Below are 13,159 nucleotides of genomic sequence, written 5' to 3' on the forward strand. Positions count from 1 at the left end.
ATGCCAGTTGACATTATAGGGCCGGATAATATTAAGCCCGGCGTGATATGATCCTGATTCCTCACCCACTAATACATCAAGCGAGAGAGGTATCAGAACTATATTACAGCTATCTTCCGCAGAATAAGATGAATGTGTTCTCATTTAGATGAATGTTTTCAAATTTAGATGAATGATTAAAAAGATGCCATCATCTTTATAATAAAAAAAGTTAACTTTGCTTCCATACTCAATATATTAATAATTCATTTGGGATAGAAATCATAAGCTCGGATATAAGAGGCCAATGTCATAACACTTATAACACTAAAACTGACATGTCCTTTAATACACAAATCTGTAATCTCATGAACTTATTTAATAGATGCGATTTCAATAGTTTTTAACTTTTAAAAACGAAATTTATATGAGCAAACTTTGTCTACAAAGTTGTCAATAAAAAAAATCGAATAAAATATAGTTGCATTTTTAAAGTTATAAAGTTCGTTTGTATTAAAATAGTTGCATTATTATGCCTAAAACTTGCTATGTACTAATTCTACAATAATTAATAGTACTCATAATATACACGGAACAAGTTTCCACTTTGGGAAATATTTACACATCAACAACTATTTTCAATATTTGTTCATCTAATTATGAATGATTACTAAAAATTAGAGGACATTCAAAAGCGAAAAAAAAAAAATCTTTCTTGTTAACATTTCGTAAACTGAAAATAGATTAACTCGTCACCCCCCCCCCCCCCACCGAATTAATAAATTTCACAAAAGAATTGTGTGAATATTAATTTCAAACTAATTTTGAAAGAGTTCTAACATCACTAGATAATACTAATATTAGCGTCTGCTTCTTTCATAATAAATTATTTGAGTTTTAAGAGATCAAATATTTTTTGCTTTTTTTCTGAGCTTCATCTTGTTGATAAATTGACAACAATATGCTAATATCTCAAAATATATATTCAAAATAAGATTTTTATTAAATCTCAAAAATATCGTTTGTCAATTTTTACAGTAACGAGACTATCAAAAAGCACTACAACTATCTGTATAATTATTTGGTGCGAAAAAACAAAATCGGGCAACTATGAAATTCAGAAAATAGCAAGACATAGGGGAAAAAAAGGAAATGTTCCATCTGAAAGATAAAACAATGCCTTTTTTTTGGCAATGGTATGCTGTCGAGATAGAAATAATGACTATTGGTACTGAGTTTAATGTGGCTGAAAAGATTTTCCCAAAACCAACTACAGTATGTGGTCATAATAGTATCTGAGCACATATTTATTTTACATTTTACAATACAGTACTTTCTATTCATGTAATAAAAAATATGGGCACATTATTTTGATAGAAAGAAAGTTACAGTTAGCAGATAACAGGAAATATAAAAAGCATAGTGTACCAGAAGATATTGCATGTCTCTATTATAAATTCCATTTTCAAATCATTTGACATTTTCTGCTGTTAAATTTAAGCACTCACTGTTATTTTTAACCATAAATTCAAAAACTGTAATTTTATATTTCATTGTGATAAAATTCGCTCATCTGATGGCGTTTTCCGCCAATTGCAGCTTTCTAATCGAAGACAAAAAATATATTTCATTAATTTAAAATTGCTATAATTGATATACAAATCATTAAAAAAAATTTACTTAGAGTACCCAAAATTCCAGTAACGTTATATAACATAACGCCATTCCAAATCCATGCAACTGTAACCTTAAGGTTATTTAAGCAGTGGAAGTGATTCCACAAAAAATGGAAGACAAATCACACCCCCTGAGAGTAATACCTCTCGTCAATTTATAAGCGTCGAAATTCAATTGTTTAATATAAGAAATTTAAGGAAATCGATCAGCGGGGGAGAGGGTTGTGAGGCTGGAATGCTCTTGTGTGATACAAAATTTTACTGAAATATATTGGTAACAAGAACTCTGAAGACACAATATTACATGAGAAAAGTAATCACAAAATAAAAATAGAAAAGCAGCAAACTGTACATAGCAGGTAGTTTTAAAAACTGTGAAGGGCAAAGGACGCGCTTGACTGCGCATCGATAAACGGTTAAGATATCTGTAAATCAATGCACTTAGTCAATGAAAGAAAATTCACGCAACGGGACTACTATCTGACCTTCAAAGGTTAGATCAATCCTCTTGACTTCTTTTTCCAAACTGATAACTGTTTTATTGAAAGGTGCTTTCAAAGTAAGAATTCTTTGTTGCCTTTTTTTCCTTCAGCTGTAATGTATTTGGAATTGAACGATAAAATAAATATTATTTTCTTAGATCACGCTTACTAATTAATTATTTATTTTTTGTTTATATACATTTAGATATATTCCTCATTAGCGTGCGAAAAAAAAAAAAACTGAAGCCTTACTCATTTGGCGGTGGGAAAAATGAAGATATTTTGGCGGGAAAGTTAGTTTTTAATTAATAATCAAAATTATAATTAAAAATTCAAGGGAAGGGTACACACATTTCCGACCTCCAAGGTATACATGTACCAAATTTGGTAGCTGTAGGTCAAACGGTCTGGCCTGTAGAGAGCCAACACACACACACATTGAGTTTTATTATAAGCACACACACACACACACACATTGAGTTTTATTATAAGCACACACACACACACACACATTATTATAAGTACACACACACATTATTATAAGTACACACACACACATTATTATAAGTACACACACACACACACATTGAACTTTATTGCAAGTATAGATGAAGTTTGTTTATTTATAATTGCTTTATAATTTACTGTTAATTTTCATTATTTTGAGTTTTATCTAATTATTTTTTGTTTTATACTTATAAATTTTTCAGTATTTTCGCTCAGTAGAATGAAAATGCACACTTTTACAAATATTTAAATCATATTTCAAGACAAATCAGTGTTCAAAAGAGTAACTGCTTATTTTTAAAAAAAAAACACCCTAAGTTTAAATTTTTGCTTTTTAATTATTGAATATCAAGGAAATTTTTCTATCAAACTTCATGGATTCTTCGATATTTATCAGTGACTTTTCTAAGATAATTGTATCAAAACTTTGAAAATTACTTTAAATCTCATTTAACTTGAACTACCTTGCAGTATTTTGAAACTTATATTGCAATACCATATCTATATGCAAGTCAAAATTTCTTCGAGCCCATGAAAGTCGGGGATATTGTTAAAAATAAATACGTTTCTGTAAATTAACTTCTATCTAATTTGTAGAATTTTTAGAAACAAGGTTTGTAATTAAACTCAAAAGAAAGAGCATAATAAATGAAAACTATAATGATTTCTCTCCCAAAATATTTATATATTACAAACTAATCACCTCGAGCTACTAGCTGGTTCGGAGAGAATATTGGTTGTATTTGATTTCAGATAAATCGTTTTGATATAGTTTCATATCTATGCTGTCGCCAAATGCTCTGGCATTAATGCCTTGATATTTTAAATATCTGATTTGAATTTTATTCATTGTGTACATAAACCTTTTTAATGTAAGCAGGGCTATAACATCAAAGCGCTATTAAAAATTTAATGCCCGATTCATCTTGCTTTTAAATTTCGCTGTACTGTAACTACACTTTTTTATTTGTCTTGTAAACTACTCAAATATTAAACAGAATTCTTGTTCTTTAACTTTCAACAATAGAATTAAAAGACACGATTAAATATTTGATGGAAGAATGGAAACGGTTTGAATTTCAAAACAACACTACAATCTATTATTGGAATTCAGATTTTTTTTTTTAATTTATCAAAATTTTGCATGACTTTAAATTGATATCATTAAAAAGACAGTATTTTAAATTTTGAAATGGCGCAAAATTTACTTTTAGACAAAAATATTTATCAAAGTTATTATGGGAAATGTCAAAATTTCGCTTAATATTTAATTAATTAAAATTTCAAAAGAAAAATGACTCCAAAATACACATTTACTTCCTCCAAAGTACATGTATACGCCAAGTTTGAGAGCTCTAAGTCAAGTAATATGGCCAAGTTTGATACACACAAACAAATGTATGTATGCACACTCACGCACATCCTCACATTAACACAAACACTTTCATTTTTATTATCAGTAGAGATACATTCTGACGGAATGGTAAATTTGAATAACGAATTGATACTCGCAAAAATAATCTTTTCGGTTGAAGAATTATGTTTTTAAAACATTTTTTTTTCATGTTTACTCAAACGTTTTTTCACCCACCAAATTAGTTAATTGTAGGTTTGTTGAATTGCTATTCATTATTTCAGCAAACACAAAAGGAAATAAAAATAGGAGTTAAATGAAAACAACCCCCAGTTTTTTGCAATCATTGAAAGATGTTTCCTTTAAATTTTAATCGTGTTTTTTTATTTTTTCAAGATTCAGTTTAATGTCATTTAGCAAATTTAAAGAAAAAAAAAATAATTTGATTAAAGAAATGTGAACGAAGTAGCTTTAAACAGTTTTACGAAACAATTTAGACTTCATTCGAATCTTGAGAATATTTGAAAATATATATATTTTTGTTTAATTGCCACATCGTATTTTTTTCAAAGTCGAATTTCATTTGTCTATGTTTTTAGAAATAGAGCTTTTATATATACTGAGATTTTATATTCATTGTGTTTTCACAAAATCAACTATATTTTTAAATTTTATTGATGTTTGAACGGGCTAAAAAAGGCTTGTTTTCAAAAGCAACCTAATATGATATTCATATATCTTATAAATTAATTTTATAAATTAATGAGATATATAAATAATTTAACTAGTATATCTTATAAATTCATTTATAGATGAAAAAATATTTAGTTAATTTCTATCGTTTATAAATTACAGAACTTCTAAGCATACAGTTAAATCAGAAATATGAAATAAAAAAGAAATTTCCTTAAAAAATAGTTACATTAATTATTAAAACGAATATAGTTTGAAGATATATTATATGAGTGTCAATCTTGTAAATATAAAGGAAGCAAATTAAAAAAAAATGGAAAAATCAGTTATATCATTAGCACGTTCGCTCATCATCCAAGCGTACAAACTTTTAAGCTTTATCCTTTTGTATCATTTTGTACCAATTATCTTTTCATCATTATCTTAGCAGCCATGCATATACAGATAAAGTTCAAATTATTACCTGAATCTGGATATAAAAAGGAAGTAGGAACGGTATAAAAATGTGATTGCTTCATCTTAATTATTGATTGTTATTATTAAAAGATTTAAAGTTGCCCCTAAAGATTAAGATTTCCGTGATAACTATCAAGTAACCACATCATATGATGATTTAGAATATGTGATTGGATGGTTTCAAGATAAAATTATGTTCTCTTATTCTAGATTGAAGAATTCTTAGTATAATAGTGCATGCTGTTATACTAAGGAGCCAGTTATTATTCCGTTTAATTGACTTTAGATTTATTATATAATACTATTTACCACATATTTAATATTATTAATCTCGTATAACAAGTTTTTACTGAAACATATTGCCAGATTCAATTCCCTTACTAAATTGAATTCCTAGATTGAAGAAGCTTATGGCTTTCTCCAATCTAGCCACAAATGGTAAAATAAAATCTCCAATATTGAAAGCACTCAAGATAAAATTATGATTTCAAGAAAAGCTTGTATTCTAGATTTTCTTAAACAATTAAAATTTTCATGAAAGCTACCAAGTAACCGCGTCGTGTGATGATTCATATGATCGAATGATTTCAAGATAAAATTCAAAACGGTACAACTTTTACGATTTTTCTTCGATTAATTCCGTTTTCATTATATGCTTCAAAAAGACATTTGACTAAATATAAAGTTATAAATCTGGATTATAAAATAACTTATTTTCAAAAAGGGAAAAAACTATTTAAAGAAAATCGATCAAAAGAGATTAATATATGTAATAAGTGTAGTTGCATATCTTTTTTCAAAGTTTTCTTGTTTTGGAAACAATCGATCCTTTCTAAGGGATTACATTTTTCACTTTATGGTCCATTTCGCACAAAGTTTAAGAATAAGAACACGGTGCCTATTTCCTAAAGGTGGAGTAAAATGCCTGGAGGAATCACTTCTTGCCCTTGCAAACAAACAGAATCGTGCCGAACAAAACAGAAAACACGCCCGTAAACAACGCGAAGATAATAATGGGTTGAGGGCGCGGTGTCGCATTGTTTAGAACTTGATTTTTTTTCTCCTTTTTTTGGCTTTAAAAATGTTCTTGGGGCGTCCTGAATAGAATTGCGCAAATTGCATACTAAATTTAGTCCTATTTCATATATAATTCACCATTCTTGTAAGAAAGAAAAAAAAACAAAACAAAAAAAAAACAATAACAAAACATATTAGTATTTTCACCACAAATATTTTTATTATAACTATCGCTTCTGAACTTGTGAATTCCAGTTTGAAATAAGCATTTAATTATTTTATATTGTAGAAATTATTCGATATTAAATCATTAAATTTGTGCATTTTCTTTGAAATTTGGCTGTTCGCAGAGCTACTGGTGTGGTATGGAAATTTGGAGAGGGGGTGCTAGCTCATTACGAGAAAAATTAGGAGCTAGAAAATTACGAGGTACGTCCTCAAATAGTCCCAGTGTTGCTTTAAAACGGAACATTAATTTAACTTAACTAAACCAGAGCTACCTACAGTTTTTTTTTTTTTACTTTGAAATAAGCAGAAATGGACGAAAACCTGAAATTTATTTTTTATTATTTTATCACCAGAATATATATTTATATTCAACTAAAATGTTGTTGTAAAATGTATATTGTTCAATAAAATAATTATTTGAAGGGTTTATAGAAAAAAAGTGTATTTTAATAACTCATCTTAAAATAATATTTTAATTATATTTAAATATCTTTAAAATGTTCGAGGTGTCTTAATTTTTTAAGAAATTAAATAAAACTGATTATAAATATTTCGGTTAAACATTAAAAGAAAATAGGGTATGCATTTTATATTTCGAGGTTTTTTAGATGATTAAAAATCAATTTTAATTTAGAAAAACATAAAATTCAGTAAGTGTGCGTAAGAATATTTATAAAAAGTTAGCATTTAATTGGAATTACAAAACCGTATATAATCTTGTTCCAAATAAATTTATAATGGGTAATAAGGAAAAATAATAGAAAAAAATGAAAAATTAAATCGTCTGCAATATTTTAAATGTTTTTTTAATTATATATCTTTTAATTTTTTAAAAATAAAATATTTCACTTTAAAAAGTTTTTAAAGAAATTTGACATATTTATATTTTAACAGATATGCTAAAAAATTATAACTCTAAGTGCATTTCGCAAAAATGCCAAAATAGAGCTAACAGTCCACTTAAAAAATATAAAAAGAACTTTTAAATTAAAATTAATTTATTCCAAAATGTGATCAATGCAATGATTAAAAAAAAAAAGGATTTGTGAAATGAAAAAAAACTGACTACCATACTTTAAATTGCAATAATTTTATCCAAAACTGTCATTATAGAATGTTTCTTGAAACATATTATCTATTTAAATATATTATTAATAAAATAAATATTATAAATGAAAGTAGATTCCAATAGAACCCACGATAACTAAAGTAGAAAGCATACAGGAATGTGTTATGAACTTCGTGAAATTAAATAATTTTTATTTTGAATGTTTTTTATATCACACGCTATCTCTTATTAATGTTTAAATTCTTTTGAAATATATGATTTATATTTAAGCATATCGGGATAAAAATATGAACTATTTAACTATGGAAAATAATATTTCGAGATTATTTTTCCTAATACTGTTCAGATGAGTCGTCAGTACTTTTAGAATTGGTAATATTGCAGGGAAAAAGATATTATTCCCTCATAGAAAAATTTTTTATGAATTTTTCTTCCCGAAATATAACTATGCTCATATTTTCTACTTAAAAAGGATGAATGTAATTATCAGTAGGATAATTTATAATAATTTTTTCACCTGCTAAATGAAACATTTTAATAATCGAATTTATTTAAATATTTTAATATACTAAAAAAGAGATTCAATTGTTAATATAGTTTTCTTTAGATATTGTGGTGAAAGCTTATAAGCCAGTTAACAGCTACGCTACCCGAGCAATTGCTTTTGTATTGTGATCATGTTACTGGGCTGCAAACCACAGGGTTCCAGGTTCTATCCTCGCTCATATCAATTCGCCACTATATGTTGGTCAATAATTTTGATGCAGCATGGCGGTTATTTTGGACCAATCGCCTAATTTAGACCTATGAGTAAATAATGAAAGCGGAAATACCTTTCACGCCAAATCGTAGAAAGAATGAGTTCGAGTGTTAGATTACTGATGTAAAAGTTAAAGTTTTACTGCTGACACCGAGAGTCATTCATTTATTTTGCGGTAGAAAAACGCTTTATGGTAAAAGTTATGGAATTTCAATATTTTTTTAATTTCTAAATTTTTATTTCGATAGTAATATTAATTACGAACTGAATTGATGAAATTATACATGCAAGTGGATATTTTTGTATCAGATATAAGTTTAGAAACAAAAATAATTTCATTATACACTTAATTAATTGTCGCTCAGTTTTGGAAATTAAATAAAAGATTTGGCAAATATTTTATTTTATGATGCCGGGAATGTTATATTAGTAATTACAAAAAAGTAGTTTACTGACTTAGAATTCCCCTGTGCCTCCTTAAAATAAGCTACACAGATAAGAGAAATGTGGTTTAGAAGTGACAAAGATATCATAGGCGTACGATTTTTGTGGGAAAGCATGTATGTAAAACCGCAGAGAAAGCAAAATGGGTACATTATGCAAAAGAGAACCAAATACTATTTTATGGATTTTGCACTCAATATTTAATATTTTTTAAATATGTATTTTGGAGAAGATTTCTCACCATAAAATTTATTTGAAATATTATAACGCGGTTATTTTAATTTTTGGAGCCAGATAGAGTGAAGGGAGCATCAGTAACAAAAAATGCATCAAATGTTGTTTATCCTTGTAACGTCACTGAATATTAGCATCTTATGGATAGTAAATCTATCCTTACATGACATTTCCCACTAAGAACAAATAAATATTAATGTAGCTTATCAAACACTAGTATCCGAGAGAAAGAACAATAGTACGTTATTTTTCCCCTTGAGTAAGGATTCTGTGGAGGATCTTAAAGCATCTTCTAAGAAGGACATTTGTTGTAATTCACTGAAAGACAATGCTAACAAATGTTCACTACTCTGTGAAACTCAATCTCAAATAAAAACAGCTTCCGGGAATGTGGTTATTAGAAAGTGCAATCGAGTCGAAACAAAGGCGGATTCCTCTATCAAGATTAAACTAGGGTGGAGTTTTGCTTTTGTTACAGTTTTTAAACCATTTTAATCTCAAGGACTTTTTGAGTCTCTGATGGGGCGTTGGTCAAACTCAAGACAGGATTGTTTTGTGTACATTTTTACCTCACCATAGTTCTGAAACGTCATAACTAATTCAAAAATGAAGGGTTCTGTAAAGTTGCTCGACAGGCTGGAGCAAGTCACAAACCACTTTTCCAACCACTGACCTAATTCCGATGCAGTTAATAATATAGGCGAAAGCTGGGGAAAGTTTGGGGAAAAGAAAGGATAAAAAGATTTAAAAAAGTGAAGTCAGCCGGTGACGACTTTTTTTTTTTTCTGCTTCTGTGAGTGGTTTTGTAAAGTGGGTCATGAAAAACCACTCGGCCAAGTAGAAATCCTGATCGCATTCCACGACTTGTTCACTCTCTCTCTGCTAGAAGGAAATACGCATTTTCCTCTGCCAGAAGTTGAGGACGAAAAGTTAGAAAAGAGTTTTTGAACAAAGGCGGATCTTTGTCTGATGTCATGTCGGTTAATCAGCCGTTTTGTGAAAAGAAATGACGAAAACAGGCCTTCGGTGGGAAGTGAATCGTATTGAAAAAGAAGTAAATAAACTTTGTGTTTCGAGAAAACTAGCTTAATATTTTGCTTAGTTACAATTCCGGTTTCTCTTTGCATTTTTGCATTAGTGCCTTCATATCGTCTCTCGTTTTCTCATTTTTTTTAAATAATAAAATAGTTTCTTGTTATTACGATCATTTTTAAGACTCATTAGAATATTCTAAGGTTGGAAATTTAAACAAATACTCTTATTTAAAAATTTTAATAAATTCTTGTTAGGCCCATAGGGTAATTAATAATTATTTGAATTATTTTTGCCTTCCAGTATTGAAGATCTTGGCATCCCAGTATTACCATCTTTCCCTAACCCAGTATGCAATCATTCTGTATTTATTCAACTGACCCAGTATGGGGTCATTCTATATTTATTCCCCTGACCCAGTATGAGTTAAGCACTGACAGTTTAACCAAGCATGGGTTAACCCACTGATTTAGAATAAACTTGGCGATTCATAACAAAAGATATGAAATTTAGAAGAAAAAAAAAACATTTTCCTTTCCAATTTTATAAAACCACGCAAGTTTTCTGAATTTATTAAAACTTGCAAAGCCATTTCCTCTTATAAGTGAATACGTTATTTTCTAAGTTTTTTTTTTATTATCTTCTACTCATTTTTTCTTTTATTTTATAATCCTAATGCTTATAGGTTGGGTATCTGTAATATGCATTTTGCATCATATGACATTCTGCTGTGAAAATCATTTAAAAAGCTCTCAGGAAGATCATAAGGTTTCTGACTACTTAATTCGAAAGGTAGTTGCTTATATAGTAGGCTATCATCAAGAAAGAATATTTTTACTATTTTAATTAGAATTTTAATCAAAAATCAATCAAAAGATTAGCGTTATTTCTTATTAATTTCGGAGAAAATTATTACATAAAATCCAATATTGCATTACTTTAAGAAGATAAATCTTTTACAGATATCAATTTCGTTTGATTTAATTTTTAAAAATTTTTTATCATATTTTTATTTGACATACAAATACTTCATATTATTTGCACAATACAATATTTTTTCTCTTATTGCTTAGTTATCTTTCTTTTGTAGCTTAATGTTAAACTATTTTATTGAGGCAATATTAAACGCGATCTTAGCACGTAACATTATGAATAATGTAATAGTAAATCGAGCGAATCCAACCTATAATGTTATTATGCTACGATATTTCGAAGCAGAATTTCGAAAATTTTTTTTCCTACTTTTGCCCCAACGAAAGCTAATTGTTAGCTATTTCATTTCACTTCGTTGATTGGAGATGTTGCGCGATTTCTTTTTTATTACAATGTATTCTTTCTCCGAAATTCTCTGACACTACATTGTTTATAAACTTTTATAATAATAAATATACTGCGTAGGTTAATGCAGATATTATAATTTCAATAATGATTTCTATTGCAGTTATTTTACCTCGATTATTGATGGCTCGATTAGTACCAATAATAAGAGGAGAGATTCACCTCAGGAAATATCTATCTTTCGAGACACTGAACATGTCTGTGTGGGATTTTTATGTAATTTTTCAGAGTTTAATCATTACATTCACTCAGTTAATGATAGTCCTGATTAGGCTGCAACTATCTCTATTTTATTATATATTTCATCTGTATCTTAATATACAGTTACTAATGAACGCCTTATTGTACCTGAAAATCTGCATGTTTTAGTAGAGATAACAACTTTGAAGTAAAAGAAATAAATGAAACAACATTGAATCGAATCAGTATATTTCAATCGAAAAGTAAGCAATGTTCGATTAATACAATCTAGTGAATAATTTTACCAGGCAAAATAACAGTTTGTGGTGGAATGAAAATCATTATGACCTATGCAATGGAAGCAAGAGGGCGTATGTTTTCAGGAACATTTCTTTAATGATCACATTTTACACAAAATATACACAAAAACATGAAAGACAAGACAAGACATTAACGCGTGATCGACATTTCTAAATCGTTTATTAGAAAACTTTTATTTCTCTATATTTTTAAATCTACTTGTTATTCATAGAATTAATCTCACTAAGATTTTCTGCGTAGATTCTTAAATGTTGACAATTTTATCCAGTTTAAAAAAAATTAAATGAAAAAAAATGCTTCAGATGACAATTTTGAAGACTGAAGATTGTTTTACCGAGCGCAGAATAAGTAACAATATGTTTAATGATTCGTGCAATGCTTTAACATCTAAGATTGAAAAATATTCTCTAAACTTGCCAATTAACGGCATGCATTATTTTAAAGTTCATATTAAAATCCTGATAGCAACACAGGCAAAACGCCAAAAAATAAATGCATAGTGAAAGGAGGTAAAAGGAATTGCCTTTGTCAAAATTATCTAACCAGATAAACTCCGTTAGCTATTTCTATTTAATTTTTGAGCCATAGATTTGCAAAATTACGACCAATTTATATTAGCGAATTCCTCAAGCGTAACAAAAATGTTTGAATTAAACTTGAACACAGAATGAAAAACCTTTTCAAGCAATGATATGTAAAATAAGCGAAAAAAGGCCATCGCAAACAATTTATTTCTGTTATTAAATAGGATTAAACCTTTTATGAATTCCACAACATTGCATTATTACGGAAGCGGACTCACGATATTTTAATGGTAATTTCTCATGGTGTGTTACACATTATGAGAGTAACCTGTTTTCTTCAAAAGTGGTGAAATTGGTTTAGTTTCAATTCACATGCTTGGCTGATGTTTGGTTGTAAATGTCAAAGAGGTGGAATGAAAGATATGGTATGACAATTTCACGGTTCGATTTGCGAAACAAAGCGCATTTTGTTGGAGGCCACATTGCGGAATTTTATTGAACTGAGCACGCTAATATTTCACGATCATCACTGATTTATGTTTTCTTGGTTATGAATGATATATTAGACTTTTTTTTTATCCAAAATTATTTCAACATTTCATTTCGCACTTTAAGAAAAAAATAAAAGCATCTAGGCATGCAATAAATCACAGTGGCAAAATGTATGTTATGGAAATATTAATGCATTAATGCAGGAAATGAAAAAAGACGCTTTATACTATAAGAATTGATTATTTTTTAAAGTCGATTTATGCTCGCAGCAAAAACATTCAAATGACTTATTTGACTCATTGATTTGATTTGATTTTATCTAACATTGCTAAACATACAAGAAACTAGTGAGAGTGGTCTCCTCAAAACGTTC

The 13,159-nt window shown here is 28.5% G+C and overlaps 1 protein-coding gene across 1 annotated transcript in view; it reads right to left on the reverse strand.

Moving 5' to 3' along the window:
• The window catches only part of LOC129963915 (chitin synthase chs-2-like), a 72,920-nt gene that overhangs the window by 19,749 nt on the left and 40,012 nt on the right, over window positions 1–13,159 (reverse strand). The window lies entirely within an intron of this gene.

The sequence above is a fragment of the Argiope bruennichi genome, chromosome 3, assembly GCF_947563725.1.
Source record: "Argiope bruennichi chromosome 3, qqArgBrue1.1, whole genome shotgun sequence".
Classification (NCBI taxonomy): Eukaryota; Metazoa; Arthropoda; class Arachnida; order Araneae; family Araneidae; genus Argiope; species Argiope bruennichi.